The sequence below is a fragment of the Mandrillus leucophaeus genome, unplaced genomic scaffold (genome assembly GCF_000951045.1).
Source record: "Mandrillus leucophaeus isolate KB7577 unplaced genomic scaffold, Mleu.le_1.0 Scaffold143, whole genome shotgun sequence".
In the NCBI taxonomy this organism is placed as follows: Eukaryota; Metazoa; Chordata; class Mammalia; order Primates; family Cercopithecidae; genus Mandrillus; species Mandrillus leucophaeus.
This window is the reverse complement of record NW_012101399.1, coordinates 4,516,989-4,536,572: the sequence shown is the minus strand read 5'-3', so window position 1 is coordinate 4,536,572 and position 19,584 is coordinate 4,516,989. Positions and strand designations below refer to the sequence as shown.

At 36.3% G+C, this 19,584-nt stretch overlaps 1 pseudogene; it reads right to left on the bottom strand.

Annotated features, from left to right (window-relative positions):
* The window catches only part of LOC105535243, a 104,107-nt pseudogene that overhangs the window by 37,766 nt on the left and 46,757 nt on the right, over nucleotides 1-19,584 (bottom strand).

Below are 19,584 nucleotides of genomic sequence, written 5' to 3'. Positions count from 1 at the left end.
GCCAGGATGGTGTCTATCTCTTGACCTCATGATCCGCCCGCCTTGGCATCCCAAAGTGCTGGGATTACAGATGTGATCCACCACACCCAGCCTGTTACCTACTTTTCAGTGTCCTGAAATATAACTCTTCCAAGGTTTGAAAGTCTAAAGTTACAAAATCAATCACGTTATCTTAGTTTTTTGGTTGTTTTTCTTTGTTTGTTTGTTTTTTTGTTTGTTTGTTTTTTTGAGACGAAGTCTCACTCTCGTTCCCCAGGCTGGAGTGCAATGGCAAGATCTCGGCTCACTGCAATCTTCACCTCCCACATTCATGTGATTCTCCTGAATATAAAAAAATTATTATCTACTTAAAAAATATTTACGGCCAATGCAATTCAGCCTCCCGAGTAGCTGGGATTACAGGCGCCTGCCACGACCCCGGCTAATTTTTGTCTTTTTAGTAGAGACAGGGTTTCACCATATTGGCCAGACTGGTCTCAAACTCCTGACCTCAGGTGATCTGCCCGCCTCAGCCTCCCAAAGTGCTGGGATTACAGGCGTGAGCCATGGCGCCCAGCCTTTTTTTTTTTTAAGATTCGGTAAGTGCAGTAGTGAACATGGGAGCGAGAATAGAATAAGGAGTTCAATCTGTTAACTGATTGTGAAGAGTCAATTGAGATAAGTCTCTACCTTCAGACCTTATTCTTTAGTGTCACCTTTGCTGAAAGTAAGAAAGGGGCTCATGGTAGAAAGCCTTCAGGGTCTGAAAAAGATTGAAGAAGACCACCAAAGAGCAACAATTTACATCTCAATTATTTTAAAAGCTAGCCTTTGTTTGTGTTTTCTAAAGTCACCACATTACATAAACAAATATTCAAAGACATGTAGATATGAGACGTAAGTATAGTGTATACGTATACAAATACGTAGAGTTCTCCTCTATTTTACATTACTTTTCTTCCCACTAATGACTTAAGTTCCCCCAAAGAATTTATATCTTGTCCTGACATTGAGAAAAGGGTATCTGATCCTTGCTATCTCTGGTTGAGATGTCTTATCTCACCTGATTTCTGGGCATGGGCCTCCACTGTCTATATTATCTACTATAAAAATATGTATGGCCAATGCAATTCTTGGTCTATTCTCTATTCATAGTCCAAGTCTGTCATTTATTAGCTGTGGGAAAGTTACTTACCCTCTCTGTGTGTCCATTTCCTCATCTTTAAAATAGTAGGCAATAACAGTACTGATCTTATGGGGTTGTAAGGATGAAATGAATTAACCTATGGAAATCACTTAAACAGCACTTAGCACATAATAAATGTTAGCTTTATTATTATAGTCATCACCACCATCATTATCAATAGCAGGTTATAATGATTGAGAGCTCAACTGTTTCCTTCTGTTAATAGGTCCCTTCTTGGTTTAGGGCTACCCATTTATCAACCTTTGCCATTTGGCTCTCTATCCCTGTTATTATAATACATCCCTGGCTTGTGTACTGACTTAATTCTCAACTTTCTTTCATGCCTGGGGGGTTGGGGGGAGTAGAAGAATATGGGGAACTTTTCTGGATCATTTCTGCACTTTCCTGGAGATAAGGGAAGTTTTGGAGTTGGGTTTGGAGGTATTATCTCAGACCTCTTCTACCGTTCTGTTGCGACAATCAAATCAGACTTCCTAGTACCGGTATTAGGTTTTCTCCCTCTATTTCAATAGAAGAAACCTTAGTTTAGTTCTCTGAATCCTCCTTTTTTTTTTTTTTTTCTTTTTTTTTTTGAGACAGAGCCTTGCTTCTTCTCCTAGGCTGGAGTGCAATGATGTGATCTTGGCTCACTGCAACCTCCACCTCCCAGGTTCAAGCAATTCTCCTGCCTCAGCCTCCCAAGTAGCTGGGATTACAGGCATGTGCCAGCACACCCGGCTAACTTGTATTTTTAGTGGAGACGAGGTTTCACCATGTTGGCCAGGCTGGTCTCGAACTCCTGACCTCAAGTGATCCGCCGCCTTGGCCTCCCAAAGTGCTGGGATGACAGATGTGAGCCACCGCGCCCAGCTGAATCTTCCTCTTTCAGTATCTTCGTGGCACTGTTTTCTTCCCTTTAATCAGTTGGTAAATGCTTTAAGTACTTTGAAAGCCAAATCTAAAGTTTTCAAATAGGGAGGTAGCGGTATGGGTCAACACAATAGCTGTTACCTATATTTCGTTGTCCTAAAAATATTGCTTCACTCTTCCAAGACCTAAAAGTCTAAAGTTAGAGAATCATTTAGCTCATACTTGTTTTCAGAATAGCATTTGCTGAAGGCAAGTATAGGAGATCAGAATATGCCACCCCAAAATATGTCACTCTGGCATAAGAATTATTTTGAGCTGAAGACACTTGAGAAATAGCAAGTGCAGGAAGAACTCTCTGACTTCCCAACGCTTCTTATCTCAAAGCAGGTTGTAAAATTTCCCTTGAGAAAAGTATTCTTCCTGAACCAGGAATAGAAGAACAATCTTAACACTGGAGACTGGGAGTTACTGCCAAAAGAGATCCACACAAACAAACTACACAGACTGAAAACAATCCTTATCTTCCTTTGGTTTCCCCCGTATATTTCCTGGTCACTGCCTCACAATGTACTGCCCCAGCTTAATGCCCTTTGTCTTATCATATCCTCACAATTTATCATTCTTTGTTTTAAAAGGTATATAAACTTTTGAGCCTAACTGCTTTTTCAGACATTCATTTTTCTTATGAGGGCTCCCATGCATGTAAAAATATTAAATAAAACTTGTTTGCTTTTTCCCCATTGCTCTATCTTATGTTAGTTTAATTCTCAGGCCCAGCGACAGAACCTAGGAGGGTAGAAGAAAGATTTTCCTCCCCTATGCAAGAAAGGGGCTTATTTCTTCTCTGCCTTAAGCTGGTCAATGGTACATTACATAGCTTGAGCTTCCAGTCTTCCAAACCAGACCTTTTTGGAACTGAAACAAAATCATATCATTTTTTTTCCTCCTTGAATGAGTACCTAGATCTTAGAAATAGAATTCATATTATGAAGATCTTATTTTGGAATTCTAAGCAAGAATTTAGCTCTTTTATTTTAGGTTTTATCTGTTCTCCTACATGAAGGCAGTATTTGTAAATTAGGAGAAATGGTAAAAGAAAGTTAACAATGGGGAGGAAAAAGAGTAATTTTTCAATATCTAAAAATATTCTGTTATGGTTGTTTTGATGATCATGTTGAAACAGGATAGTTCTGCACTTAGGGTGTGCAACTGTAGGAGAATTACAAGTTATGTATCTTTTTAAGAACTTTTACTTATTTTTTTGGTCATATCTTCTGTAACTTTATATAGTCTGAGGGTGTTTCCTTTTTACTTTTGGCTATTTAATGAATTGGTTCTTATATAACTATACTGATCATGAATCTTCTTTGTAAATAAGTTACTGTTAGTTATACCCATTTAGGACTTGAAAATTGCAGACTGTAGTGATGGAAAGGGGGAAATGAGAACTAGAATTAAACAAAACAGAAGATTATGGTAATATCAACAGAAATTAAAAATAGGTGGTCAGGTGCTTTTGTTATCTATGCTAGTCGTAGAGATTGTGTCTTTTCTTGCTGGTTTAGTAATTTTGGTGCCTATTGTTAAATGTGATAACATCCCTGGCCAAATATTTCATTCAGGGCTCACTTACAAGTCTGCAATAGGGAAAGTGAGGACAGGCTGCATTTTACTCAAGGCCTTGTCCATCGAGTTCACTAATATAATCCAAATATGTAGTAGAGTGGTTGGCATATAGGTGCTCAAATAATGGTAATAATAAGATTAATAATAAAATCAGTTGACAGTTACATGATTCTTAGTACATATTGAGCACTGTTATAAGATTTTTAGATACAGGCCGGGCACGGTGGCTCACGCCTGTAATCCCATCACTTTGGGAGGCCGAGGTGGGCAGATCACCTGAGGTCAGGAGTTTGAGACCAGCCTGACCAACAGGGTGAAACCCCGTCTCTACTGAAAATACAAAATTAGCCAGGCATGGTGGTGCATGCCTGTAATCCCAGCTACTCTGGAAGCTGAGGCAGGAGAATCCCTTGAACCTGGAAGGCAGAGGTTGCAGTGAGCCGAGACTGCACCATTGTACTCCAGCCTGGGTGACAAGAGTGAAACTCCATCTCAAAAAAAAAAAAAAAAAAAGACTTTTAGATATATTGATGCATTCATTTCTCCCAACAATCTGTGAGGTGATATTGTTAGTACAGTATCAGTATCAGTATCACTCATTTTTACAGATGAGGAAATTGATGCTTGTAAGTTAAGTGATTTTCCCAAGTTCTAATGGCTAACAGCTGGTAGAACCAAGATACAAACTTAAGCTGTCTGGCATCAGAGTCCACCTCTTAACCACTAAGCTGCATCTTTTGTTTGTGTATTGTTTGTGATATTGATTGAATGAATGAATGAAGCCTGCAGGGGTATTGCCAACATGCAAACATTGCCAGAGAGAAAAGAAGTCAAGGTGATAGTTGAAAGAGATGAGGATGTATGTTGAGCCAGACAGTTTCAAGTGAACATGTAATAGTAGTAAAATGAACATCAAGGTTGGGGAATCCCTGTCAGTGGGAAGGCAAGAGAAAGAGAAGGAAAGAGTTATAGTCCAGGTCAGGTATTTCTCGAAACAAAGAAACATTCCACAAGTCTTTTTTCTTACCCTGTTGGTATAAACAAGTGGCACACCTACTTTATCAAATTATAAGAGAACAGCTGTTTTCTCATAAGAAAATTGTTTAATGCATCCACATCCTTACACAGTAGATTCTAAGTGACATTATGATAAATTTGCATATGTACACACACTAGTTACTTAAATTTATGGCAACTATATTTTGCAAATGAAAAGATCAGAAGATTGATAAGATCAGAACATATGATATGACCAAACTTTTCTTCTGGTTTGGTGACATTTTTACATAAGAAACCTTACAAATATATACACATCAATATGTGTCAGTCATTAATATGTGGGAGTCATTTATATCCTACTGTTCAAGGCCATCACCAAGATCTGATTGCAAAATTCAAAAAATTGCAACCTCAGGCATAAATGGGTTAAATCACATTCTGTTTGAATGTTACATATATTTAAAACTATGTTACAACTAACACATTTTTGCATCATTTTTATCATAAGTGACTAATTTTTTCCCAACATCTGTTGGCATATATAAAAGTAATTTATTTGGAACATTGCAGTTTTATTGACCATCAATGACCTTTATGATATTCAATTATCAGCAAAAATGATCTCTGCATCCTTGCTCAGAATTAGACCAGGCAGTTGTACATTTTTGCATATATTCATGTTTAAATTACCACAATCTTTACATGCCCAATATCTTTGACCTCTAAAAGGTTTATCTTTAAACTATTCAGTTAGCAAATTCTTTTAAAAAATATTTTTTATTTATGGACTTAGGGGTACAAGTACAGTGGTGTTACATGGATATATTGCATAGTGGTGAATGCTGGGCTTTTAGTGTACTCATCACCCAAATAGTGTACATTGTACTCCATAGGATCATATTTCATCTGTACCTGCCTCCCACCCTCCCACTTTTTGGAGTCTCCAGTGTTCATTATTTACTCTGTATGTCTGCATGTACCCATTGTTTAGCTCCCACTTTTAAGTGAGAACATGTGGTTTTTAACTTCCTGAGTCATTTCACCAAGGATAATGGCCTCTAGTTGCATCCATGTTTCTGTAAAAGACATTATTTCTTTCTTGTTTTTTTTTGCTAGTATTCTGTGGTATATATGTATACCATACTTTTAAAATCCAGTTTTCCATTGATGGATACTTAACTTGATGCCATGACTTTGCTATTGTGAATAGTGTTATGATAAACATACAAGTACAGATTTTTTTTTGATACAGTGATGTCTTTTTCGTTAGGTAGGTACCCAGTAGTGGAATTGCTGGGTCAAATGGTGGTTGTATTTTTAGTTCTTTGAGAAATCTCCATACTGTTTTCCATAGAGGTTGTACTAATTTACGTTTCCACAAGCAGTATATAAGTGTTTCCTTTCTCTGCATCCTCACCAATGTCTACTGTTTTTTGACTTTTTAATAATGGTCATTCTAACTGGTGTAAGATGATATTTAATTGTGGTTTTAATTTGCATTTCTCTGAAGATTAGTGATATTGAGCAAGCAAATTCTTATTGAGATGTAATTTAAGAACACAAAATTTACCATAAACACCATCATGTGACAAAGTGGGAAGAGAAGTTTCAAAAAAGATTTGTATTTTTGCTAAATCATCCCACTCAGGGTTGTTTAAAAACCGAATCCAATATAAATATCTTAAAAGTTAAGATAACTCAAAAAATTAACATAAAACTGATCTAAGTGACAGTGAATATTATTGTTTAGCCTTTTTTTTTTTTTTTTTGCCTTCACCACAAATTTTAAGTTTTATGTTCTAAACTTGAGTGTAAGAACAGATATTCACATATGCTTCTCTATTTTGGAAATAACAGGATCCACAGTTTATTTAAAGATTATCAAAAAATAAAATATTTAAGAACAGTGGGTCATTTTCAACTGATAATGCTCAAATCTTTGAACTTATTTTTACTAGTATATTTTCAAGAGCACTTAGACTCCCAAATCTTACATGCAAACATGAAAAAATTAGTGCTGCACTATAATAAAATCCCAGGTTTACATCATATACATGTAAGAACATGTTAATTTTTTTTTTTTTTTTTGAGATAAACTCTCACTCTGTCACCCAGGCTGGAGTGCAGTGGTGCAATCGTGGCTTACTGCAGCCTTGAACTTCTAGACTCAAGCAATCCTCCTGTCTCAGCTTTTTAAAATTTGTGATAGAGATGGATTCTCACTATGTTGTCCAGGCTGGTCTCAAACTCTTGACCTTAAGTGATCCTCCCATCTTGGCCTCCCAAAGTGCTGGGATCACAGGTATGAGCTACCTAACCTGGCCAGTGTTAATATTTTTACAATAATTTTCAATTCAGCTTGAAGAATATCAGACATGCCTTCTATTATTAAATTTAATTCCGAGGTCAGGAGTTCAAGACCAGCCTGGACAATATGGTGAAACCTCGTCTCTACTAAAAATACAAAAATTAACTAGGCATGGTGGCACACGCCTGTAGCCCCAGCTACTCAGGAGGCTGAGGAGGAGAATTGCTTAAACTCAGGACATAGAGGTTGCAGTGAGCCAAGATCACACTGCTACACTCCAGCCTGGGCAACACAGGGAGCCTCCATCTCAAATAAAATAAAATAAAATAAAACAAAATAAAATAAAAGTAATCCATGCTCATGATATAATGTTCAGATGTTATAGAAAGTTTGGATGTGAAATGTTTAAAAAAAATCTGTTTTCTTTGACTCTTACTCCCATTACATAGAAATTTTCTATGCTATACATATATATTCCTTCTGGTAGACAAATGACATTAGCTCCATTATTAACTCATATATTGCAGATGTGTCCTTTGCAACCAATCCTCACCCATATTTTATTACAGCTAAGATATGTTATAGAAAAGTTTTCAGAAATCTGTGCCTTTTGTAGCTCTACGATTTATCATTAGCAAACTGATTTATTAGTAAGTCAGCTTGCCATCAAAACCAGAGAAAACAGCCATTTATCTCAACCACAATTTTTCATATGAAATTCTGTAGTTAAATAAGAAGATATTATTAGATGATAGAAACCACTATGACAGTTTCCAATTTCTATGATATAGCTTTTTTAGCTCCTATAGTAAGACTTTTTCAATTTTGATAACAGCTATGAAAAATAGTTTTGAATAAGGAAAAGATGTTTGAGTAGCATACATTAAAATTAAGAACTCTTGTTCATCAAAAGACAAGAAGAGTGAAAAGACAAGCCACTGTGAAAAGATATTACATCTCACTCTGTCGCCCAGGCTGGAATGCAGTGGTGCGATCTCAGCTTACTGCAACCTCTGCCTCCCAAGTTCAAGCAATTTTCCTGCCTTGGCTTCCCGAGTAGCTGGGACTACAGATGTACACCACCACACCCAGCTAATTTTTGTATTTTTAGTAGAGACAGGGTTTCACCATGTAGGCCAGGCTGGTCTTGAACTCCTGACCTCAGGTAATCCACTCGCCTCAGCCTCCCAAAGTGGTGGGATTACAGGTGTGAGTCACTGCATCAAGATATTTGCAACATGTAAATGACAAAGATATTTGCTACATATAATTGACGAAGGATTAGTGTCTTGAACATATAAAAAATTCTTACCTATAAGTTAATAAGAAGATCAGCAACTCCATAAGGAACTGGGCGAGAAATTTGAAAAAGCACTTCACAAGTGGTTACTAATATGGCCCATAAACAATCTGAAAAATACTCAACCTCACTGTAATCAGAGAAGTGCACATTAAAACTATAAGTAAACTTATCTGCTTGGCGTAAATTTAAAATTCTGAGAATATAAAATATGGACAGGAATATGGAGCAATTGGAACACATATACTGCTGGTGAGAGTATAAATTGGTAAAAAGCACATTAGAAAATAATTTGACATAAATGTAGTAATTATAGTAATATTTAATTAAGTAATATTAATTAATATTTAATTAAATATATATACACACAACATATATATATATAACACTGAAGATCCCAACATTCCACATCTGTGTATACACAGACACACACATACCATTAGAAGCTCTTGCACATGTGCACCAGGAGAGTTGTGCAAAATGGTTGTAGTAGCACTGGGTAATATAAAGAACTGAAAAAAAAACCCAAATGTTCATCAACAGTAAAATGTATAAATGTATCGTGATACCTTTATATAGTGGAATGCTACGTAGCAATAAAATGCATGAGTTACAGCTGCATGAAAGAACTTGAATGAATCTCAACAGTACCATGTTGAACAAAATAAAAGTCAATGAATACAGCATTATTTAATTAATACAAATTGCAGAATGTTCAAAAGTAAACATAAGTTGAGCTGCAACTCTATGTGGTACAACCCTAAAGAAAAGCAAGAAAATAAAATACACAAAAGTGAGGAAAGTGGTGACCACTGAGGGACAGAGGTGAAAGAAAGAAGCTCAGGAAGGGGTACACAGGACTTCAATGGTAATGTTATTTTTTTTCTTAAACTGGGTGATGGAATGTAAATATTCATATTTTGTTATTCTTCATATGTTATATACTTTATAAATATTCTTTCCTGCCTACTCAACATTTAATAAAAATTATAAAAATAATTGTATGAAACAAATTTAAATTTAACTTTTTAATATAATCAAAAAATCTGAAAATGATTATCTTGTAAAATTATACATGCTTTCCCCTCCTCAGGGATACTAGCTACATTTCCTAGAAATAATGCTCTAAAGAATGAGTTAGATAACCAACTGCTATTACATAAAGATTTAGTTACTTCCTTCATTAGAAATATTCCAAATAATTAGACTTTATTTAACAGATCAATTTATTCTTTGCCATAATTCTTAAATGACTGATTTTTTTTCAAAATTATAGTGGTATAAATTTCTTACTAGCAGTCCTAAGCATGCTTTAAATCATTAAGATAATATTTAGAATTGCCATTCCCAAATACTGATATTTTTCAAAAGTAAATGCTACTATTGATACATTACTAGATTTTGCTGAGTAAAGCTCTTTCTACACACAAACATGTTGGCCACCTGCAACTGTTTGTCAGTGGACTTGGTTTGAGAACACTAGTAGTAATTGTAAACTTAGGAATGTGTGACAAGCTAACAGCCAGCTGTGCATATCCTGACTTTTCCCAGGTGTTAAAATAAATATGACCATTTGGTTCACTTGTAACTCAACAAAATATTTCATGATTCATTAGCTTGAAAATCCACTTACAGTTTTTTGAGTAGGTAATGTTATATTCATTTGAAATGAAAAACACATACCCAGAAATATTTGTGGTATTATTACTTATAATATTCAATGGTCTTTTCATAAAATGAAAAAAAATTTAATGTAACGTTTATGTAGGTTTTTTTTCATATTCTTTGTATAGGAAAACACCAGTGAGCCACTTCTGCCTATAGGCATCAAAAAGAATGAAAATATGTTTCATATTCAGTTAGAGTTCAACTTGCCTTGGCAGAACTGAGTTCCAAACTGATCTTAGATTAATTACTATCGTTGTTACATACCACATGTTTGATCATTATCTGATAATAATTATTATTGATTGAACACCGGCTGTTAGGTTGTTAGCTCAAGAGACCCAGATGCCTAAATCTACCCATCCTCATAAGGTTTCTGAGGGAGAATAGACATACAAAAGACAACTGCAACTGGGAAATACAAATCTATTTTACTATTAAATTATCATTGATCTGAAACTCCAACTACAAAGCTAGAGTTCCCAGATCAACTGGAGTGAAATATGTAGCTTAGGCAGCTCCTCCCCTCTTCTCCAAAATTAATGAACTGAAAAAGAGCAAAGAGGATGGAGTGAGCTGAAAGAGAGAAATGAGCTAATAGAGCTCCCTTGCCTCTGCTCCCTTCCATTACACACTTTTATTTCTAATCTTTTAACACAGTGATTACTAGGACCCAAGCTTATGATAAAGCAAGAATGACTACCCCTTGAAAGAGAAGATTCATTCTTTCTCAGATAAGGATGAGTTATCATAACTGGTCAGATTTCTGGCGCTAATTAAGCTTCTTTAACTTGTGGCAGAGACACACTGTTTTTTTTTGTTTTTTTGTTTTTTGTTTTTTGGTTTTTGGTTTTGTTTTGTTTGTTTGTTTGTTTTTATAAAGATGTACACAGATGCAGCCTGCTTTCTTTCTCTTGAGTGAGATCTGCCATGTGGCTAACCAGAGGATAGTAAGGTCAGGGGAGTAAGGTCCCTGACCCCACCTTTGTGTGCTTAACTCCCTTGTTACTTACCACTGCTTTTTATAAAAGTATACTGGGCCTACAGAGATTCCTTTCTTGGAATCAGTTAAAAGAGACTATTGGTTAACTCTGACTCCAGATTAGAAAAAAAAGTATGCCCGTTCTACTTTCCATTCCAAGTATTGCCCAGCTTCACACTCTAGCCTATACCAGATTTTAGAAGTTGACACTAGGGTTTTGCCCAGTCTTTGAGCAGTATTGTCTTTGACCAATATTTAGAAGTGCATAAATTCTGCCTCATTAGGTTTCAGGGGCAGTATGACGTATAAAACAAGTGTGAGAAACAAAGTGGATTCCTTCTACTCCTTTTAATCAGGTCTTCATACCAGTTCCAGTCTTATAGAAGAAAAGGGAGGAACCCATACCCATGTTCTTTACATACATACATACCCCCATATAGAATCAGGTTAATGTTTATTCCCTGGGAAATAGGTGGAGGGAGCTCAGATATGGTCACTACCCAAAAGACTAAATCAGTTATGCCAGACACTGCCAAATACACTGGCTTCACAGCATAGGAGTGCACTTATACTAGTTTATTGGTCTCAGAAATATACTTCAAATAAGACTGCCTTTACCATACAGAGAATAGTTTTTATTTTTTAATATAAAAAATACACCATTCCTGTGTGTCTAGGAAAAATGATATATAAATCTTATATAAAGCTCTTTAAAACATATATTTTATAGGTCAAATTATGGTTTAATTTACCTCATAAGTCCCAGGTTCTTGACATTTTAAGGTGCTTTGTGACCTTAAAGTATCAGACTCGGCCGGGCATGCTGGCCCACACCTGTAATCCTAGCACTTTGGGAGGCTGAGGCAGGTGGATCACGAGGTAAGGAGTTCAAGACCAGCCTGGCCAACATAGTGAAACCCTGTCTCTACTCAAAATACAAAAATTAGCCAGGCATGGTGGAGCATGCCTGTAGTCCCAGCTACTGGGGAGGCTGAGGCAGGAGAATCACTTGAATCTGGGAGGTGGAGGTTGCAGTGAGCCGAGATTGCGCCACTGCACTCCAGCCTGGGTGACAAAGTGAGACTCCATCTAAAAAAAAAAATTGTATCAGACTCACCGAGGGTATATGTAAAACCACCTTGGAATGCAATGTATTTTCTTACAAATGAATGGCTATTATTCTTGTTATAGAGAATTTTATCAATCCAATGGAAACTGTGAAAACCATATTAAAATACAGTCATGTGCCACATAATGATGTTTCAGTCAACAATGAACAGCATATATAATAGAGGTTCCATAAGATTATAATACATATTTTTACATATTTTAAAATACTGAGATATTTTTAGATATACAAATACTTACTATTGTGTCACAACTGCCTACAGTATTAAGTACAGTAACACACTGCACAGGTTTTTAGCCTAGGAAGAATAAGCTATATCATATAATGTAGGCATGTAGCTTATACCATCTAGGTTTGTGTAAGTACACTCTATGATGTTTGCCCAAAGATGCAATCCCCTGATGATACATTTCTCAGGAGGTATCCCTGTCATTAACTGACACATGGTTATTTATGAATATGTTACTGTTAGAAACACTAAAGGCTAGAATTAATGATTATCTTCATTTTCAATATTGTGATGAAGAAATGTAAGAAATATTGGAAAAGAAAAAATAAGAACTATTACTAACAGATAACTGAGTTGTCCTAAACAAAAAATAATCAATTGAAAAACTTTTAGATCTGACCAAATCTAAGATAAATATATACCTTACACTATTAACAGTGATTGCCTCTGGGCAGAGAAGAGAGATGTTGGGGTTGGGGGATAAAGGCTGACAATTACTTTTTAATCACTGTATTTTGATATTGTTTGAACTTTTACCATGAGGATGTATTTGTAATATTAAAAACTAAACTATGTTAACTCTTTACATAACATTTATTTTTAAAATTTTAGCAAAGCACTATGTAAGATGCTTGACTTTGTGTATTCGATATTTTTTATAACTTGGACCCATTATAATACATATGTATTATAATACATATATGTATATACAATACAATATGGAAGAAATCACATTTTACATTATTTTGGATGCTGTTAGATAGTATTTTACCTGTAGTAAAACTTCTTTCAAAATTGCAGTCAATCTTCTCAAGCCCTGTTGCTACTTTATCAACCAAGTTTATGGAATATTCTAAATCCTTTGCTGTCATTTTAGCAGTGTTCATAGCATCTTCACCAGAAGTAGATTCCATTTCAGGCACCCCATTTTTTGCTCGTCCATAAGAAGCAAGTCTCATCTGTTCAAGTTTTCTCATGAAATTGCAGCAATTCAATCACATCTTCAGGCTTCATTTCTAATTGCTATTGCTACTTCTCTTGTTGTTTCCACCATATCTGCAGTTACTTCCTCCACTGAAATCTTAAACACCTCAAACTCAGCCATGAGGGTTGGAATCAACTTCTTCAAACTCCTGTGAATGTTGAGAGTTTGATTTCCTCCTGTGAATCACAAATGTTCTTAATGGCATCTCATCTAGAATAGGAGATTTTCAGTTTACTTTGCCCAGGTCCATCAGGGAAATCATTATCTATGGCAACTGTAGCCTTCTAAAAGGCTTTTGCTTTTTTTTTTTTTTTTTGAGATAGGATCTTGCTCTGTCACCCAGCCTAGAGTGCAGTGGTGCACTCACAGCTCACTGCAGCCTTGACCTCCCAGGATCAAGGAATTCTCCCACCTCAGCCTCCTAAGTTGCTGGGACTACAGGTCCTTGCCACCATACCCAGTTACTTTTTGTATTTTTTCTACAGACAGGGTTTTGCCATGTTGCCCAGGCTGGTCTCAAACTCCCGGGCTCAAGCCATCCACCAACCTTGGCCTCTCAAAGTGCTGGGACTGCAGTCATGAGCCACCATAGCTGGCTGTAAAATGTATATTTCTTAAATAATAAGACTTGAAAGTCAGAATTCCTTCTTAATCCATGGGCTACAGAATGGATGTTGTATTAATGGGCATGAAAACAACATTAAGTACCTTGTACATCTCCATGAGAGCTCTTTTTTGGGTGACCAGGTGCATTGTCAATGAGCAGTAATATTTCGAAGGAAGTCTTTTTTTCCTGAGTAGTAGGTCTCAACAGTGGGCCTACTACTTGATAGTATCAAGTATCAACTACTTGTTGATATTGAGAATCTGTTGTTTAATGTAGCCACCTTCATCAATGATCTTAGCTAGATCTTCTGGATAACTTGTAGCTTCTACATCAGCACCAGCTGCTTCACCTTGTTCTTGTATGTTATGGATATGGCTTCCTTTAAAAAAGAATCATGATCCGACTTATGTTAGTTTCAAACATTTCTTCTGGAGTTTCCTTATCTCTCTCAACTTTCACAGAATTTAAGAGAGTTCTCTGGATTAGGCTTTGGCATAAGGGAGTGTTGTGGCTGGTTTGATCTTCTGTCCAGACCACTCAAACTTCCTCCCTATTGCAATAAACCTGAATCACTTATTATGTTTATGTTCACTGAAGTAGCACTTTTAATTTCCTTCAAGAACTTTTCCTTTGCATTCACAGCTTGGCTAACTGTTTGCCATAAGAGGCATCGCTTTTGGCCTGTCTTGGCTTTAGACATGCCTTCTTTACTAAACTTAATCATTTCTAGCTTTTGATTTAAATTGAGAGACATGCAACTCTTCCTTTCACTTGAACAGTTAAAACTCTTCCTTTCACTTGTAGGGTTCTAAATTGGCCTAGTATTAATATTGTTGCATCTTAGGGTATAGGGAAGCCCAAGGAGGAAAGAGACAGGGAATGGCCAGTTGGTGGAACAGTCAGAACACACACAGTGTTTATCAATTAAGTTTGCTGTCTTATATGGGCCCAAGTTGTAGCATCCCAAAACAATTACAAAAGTAACCTCAATGATCATTGATTACATATCTCCGTAACACATATAATAATAATGAAAAAGATTGAAATACTTAGAGAATTACTAAAATGTGACATACAGTCAAAGTGAGCACAGCTATTAGAAAAATGGTGCCCATATCCAGAATCTACAAGGAACTCAAACAAATTAGCTAGGAAAAAACCAACAATCCCATCAAAAAATGGGCCAAGGACATGAATAGAAAATTCTCAAAAGAAGATATACAAATGGCCAACAAACATACAAAAAAATCCTCAACATCATGAATGATCAGGGAAATGCAAATCAAAACCACAATGTGATACCACCTTACTCCTGCAACAGTGGCCACAATCAGAAAATCAAAAAAATAATAGATGCTGGTGTGGATGTGGTGAAAAGTGAACACTTCTACACTGCTGATGGGAATGTAAACTAGTACAACCACTATGGAAAACAGTGTGGAGATTCTTTAAAGAACTAAAAGTAGAACTACACTTTGATCCAGCAATCCCACTACTGGGTATCTACCCAGAGGAAAAGAAGTCATACAAAAAAGATACTTGAACACATGTTTATAGAAGTACAGTTTGCAATTGCAAAAGCGTGGAATTAGCCCAAATGCCCATCAATCAGTGAGTGATAAGAAATTGTGGTATATATGTATGTATATGTGTATGTATGTGTGTGTATATATGTGTGTGTGTATATATGTGTGTGTATATATGTGTGTGTATATATATGATGGAATACTACTCAGCCATAAAAAGGAATGAATTAATGGCATTTGTAGCAACCTGGATGGGATTAGAGACTATTATTCTAAGTGAAGTAGCTCAGGAATGGAAAACCAAATATTGTATGTTCTTAGTCATAAGTAGGAGCTGAGCTGTGAGTATGCAAAGACATAAGAATAATACAATGGACTTTGGGTACTTGTTGGGGAAAGATGAGAAGAGGGTGAGGGAAAAAAGACTACAAATTGGGTTCAGTGTGTACTGCTCAGGTGATGGGTGCACCAAAATTTCACAAATCACTAAATAACTTACCCATGTAACCAAATACCATCTGTTCCCCCAAAACCTATGGAAATAAAAAAAGAAATAAAATTAGTGCCGATAGACTTGCTTGATGCAGGGTTGCAACAAACTTTCAATTTGTTAAAAAAATGCAGTATCTTCAAAGGACAATAAAGCAAACTACAAAAAATGAGATATGCCTGAATATAATATTTTGAAATGACACAATTTTAGAAATGAAGAACAGATTAGTGGTCACTAGGAGTTTGGGATGGGAAGAGAAGGCAAGAGGGAGTTGGGAGTTGTTATAAAAGGATAACATGTCTTCTTGTTGTAAAGCAACTATTCTGTATCCTGATTCTGGTGGTGGTTACACAAACTTACACATATGATAAAGAAACTAAATACATACACAAACGAGTAAAGTAAACCTGGGGAAATCTGAATAAGATTAGTAGATTGTATCAATGTCAATACAGTGTGCTGGTTTTGATATTGTACCATGATTTTGCAAGACAGTTCCACCATTAGTGGAACATGCACAGAGATATATTACTTCTTACAATTTTATGTGAATCTACAATTATCTCAATACAAATTTCGATGAAAAGGATAGCCAAGAAATTAGGAAAAACCAATGCACAGACTCAAGTAGCTCAGCTAACCCCTAAGTGAAATAGTAAAGAAAAACCTGCAACTAGAATGGTAAGAGAGCTAAGTATTCATTAAATTGCAGTTTCCATTTCTGCATAGTAATAGAAGTACTGATACATGGCTTCTCAAATACTCTACATTTTTCAGTCTTCCTTATGGGTAAGTGTGACTTTGTATATAATTTTACCATTATAATGTTTTCAGCTGGGACCTTGTTTATTTATCAGCTATCTCCATTTTCCTTCCTCCTCCTATAAACCAAAGCAAGAATATGCCTGTGACCTGGTTTTGACCATGGGTGGCAGAGAAACAAGATAGAAGAAACCTGGGTTCCTGGATAACAACACGGACCATAGCCACCTATCAACCTGGAACAGGGAACCTAGGTTGTCATTTTGAACTATTATATTTTTAGCTTTCCTTGTTATATATCTACAGTTTCCCTGAACTTGTACACCTAGACACATCAGGGTGTAACTTCAAAACCGAAAAGAAAAGCAAACTGGTAAAGGAGCTACGTTTTTCTGTCAACACAAACAGACTTTGGAATGATATTTTTAATGAGCTAAAATAAAATAACCACAAACCTAATATTCTACACCTGATGAAAAGATTCTTCAAAAACAAGGGTGAAATGAAACTATCGGACTACAATAGAGATTATTACGAGAGAATGTCACCAAAAGAAATTCTCACAGATGTACTTCATTTAGAAGCAAAGTGATCCTATATAAGACTTGAGATGCAAAAAGAAAGCAGCTGTGCACGGTGGGGCACACCTGTAGTCCCAGCTGCTTGGGAGGCTGAGGCAAGAGGATCACTTGAGCCCAGGTGTTCAATGTTATAGTGCACTATAATCACACTTGTGAATAGCCATTGCACTCCAGTCTGGGTAACATGAGACCCCATCTCTAAAAAAAAATAAAATTTTAAAAATGAAAAAAGAAAGGAACATTGTCTACAGTCATAATAAAGTTAAATGGTGAAAAAAGATGCAGTTAAAATATTGGAAAGCAATAGCATATAATTTGGAGGAAGCAGATGTTCTGTGTAATTCAGAAAAAAAAGATTTTGATTGGCACAAAATGTTGATAAATTTACATGTTGTTTGGAATATCACAGTTACCACCAGAAGAATAAGGAACAGCGTATTGTAAGTTGAGAGAGAAAAACAGAATGATCAACAGTACTTAATCCAAAGGTAGATAAAGAAAGGAAAGAAAGAAACATAGAACAAGTGGGACAAATATCAAAGATAAAGTGATAGATATAATTTCTGGGTTATAATAAGTGTGAATAGATTAAATGATATGGTTAAATATTCTATATTTATTTATTTATTGTAGAGACAGGGTCTTGCCCTGTTGCCCAGTCCGGAGTGCAGTGGCCTGATCATAGCTCACTTCAGCCTCAAATTGCTGGACTTGAGCAATCCTCTTGCCTCAGTCTCTGGAGTAGCTAGGACTACAGACAAGTACGATTATGCCTGGCTAATTTTTAAAATTGTTTTGTAGAGATGGCATCTCACTGTATTGCCCAGGCTGGTCTTCACCTCCTGGCCTCAAGTGATCCTCCTGCCTAAGCCTCCCAAAACACTGGGATTATAGACATGAGCCAGTGCGCCTGGGCTAAATGCTGTAGTTAAATATTTTTTTTACTGTAGTTAAGCAACAAAGATTGGCTGGGATAAACAAAACATAGCTCTGCACTACATACAGCAAGCACACCTGAAATAAAAGGGTATAGAAAGGTTGAGAGTAGAAGAATGAAAAAAGAAAAATTATGCAAATACAAAAGCCCCCTTCATAAGCCCCCACTCCAAAATCTTTAAGGCAAGAGCATTACTAGGATTGGAAGGTTTCTCTCTAATTTTTAAAATTTCAGCTCACCAGGAAGAGTAAGTTTCTTTTATATACTCTAATCAGGAAAGTTTTTTTTTTTATAAAAATAGATGTTTATTATACAAATAATATAAATTTATCATACAAATATTTCCTATAGTGTAATATATATTATAGAAAAAATTAGAAAATACTAATATCTAAATAGGAATTCTTTTTCTGTTATCCAAATACCTGCAGAGTCAAATAGTATGAATGTACTTAAGGCTTTCAAAACATATAGCACATGTATCATATACAAATATTTACTATATAGGCAAATATACCATAAACGCAGTACCAATTTGCATTTTCACTTTCTTGCCCACATCCAACTATGATCTAAGTGTTTTTTTCCCCAAATTCATGTGTTGAAACATGCCACCCCAAGGTGATAGTATGAAGAGTAGGTCCTTTGGGAGGTGGTAAGGTAATGAGGGTGGAGCCTCATGGGGTCCCAGAGAGCTGCCTCGAGCCTTCCATCATGAGTTTATAGTAAGATGACTGCCTCTATGAAGGAAGCAAGCTCTCACCAGACGCTGAATCTGCTGGCACCTTGACCTTGGAATTCTTAGCCTCCAGAACTGTGAGAAATTTTTGTTGTTATAAACTATCTGGTTTATGTCATTTTGGTATAGCAGCTTGAACAGACTAAGACACACCCTCTCTACCATTATTAAAAATGATAAAATTTCTTGGAAGGCCGAGGCAGGTGAATCACGAGGCCAGGAGTTCAAGACCAGCCTGGCCAAGATGGTGAAATCCCGTCTCTACTAAAAAATACAAAAATTAGCAAGGAGTGGTGGCAGGCACCTGTGAGCCCAGCTACTGGGGAGGCTGAGGCAGAAAGTTGCTTCAACCCGGGAAGCAGAGGTTGCGGTGAGCCAATATCACACCACTGCACTCCAGCCTGGGTGACAGAGTGAGACTCCATCTCAAAAAAAAAAAAAAAAAAGTAAAATTTCATTGAATTAATGTTATAAACATTTTGACCTAAGTTTTAGAATTTTAGGTCCTTCCTTCCCCCTCCCCTCTCCTCCCCTCCCCTCCTCTTCCCTTCTCTTCTCTTTCGTCTCTTTTTCACTTTCTTCTTTCTTTTTTTTTTTTTTGAGACAGGGTCTCACTCTGGTTGCCCAAGCTGGAGTGCAGTGGCACAATCTCAGCTCACTGCAGCCTCAACTTCCCAGGCT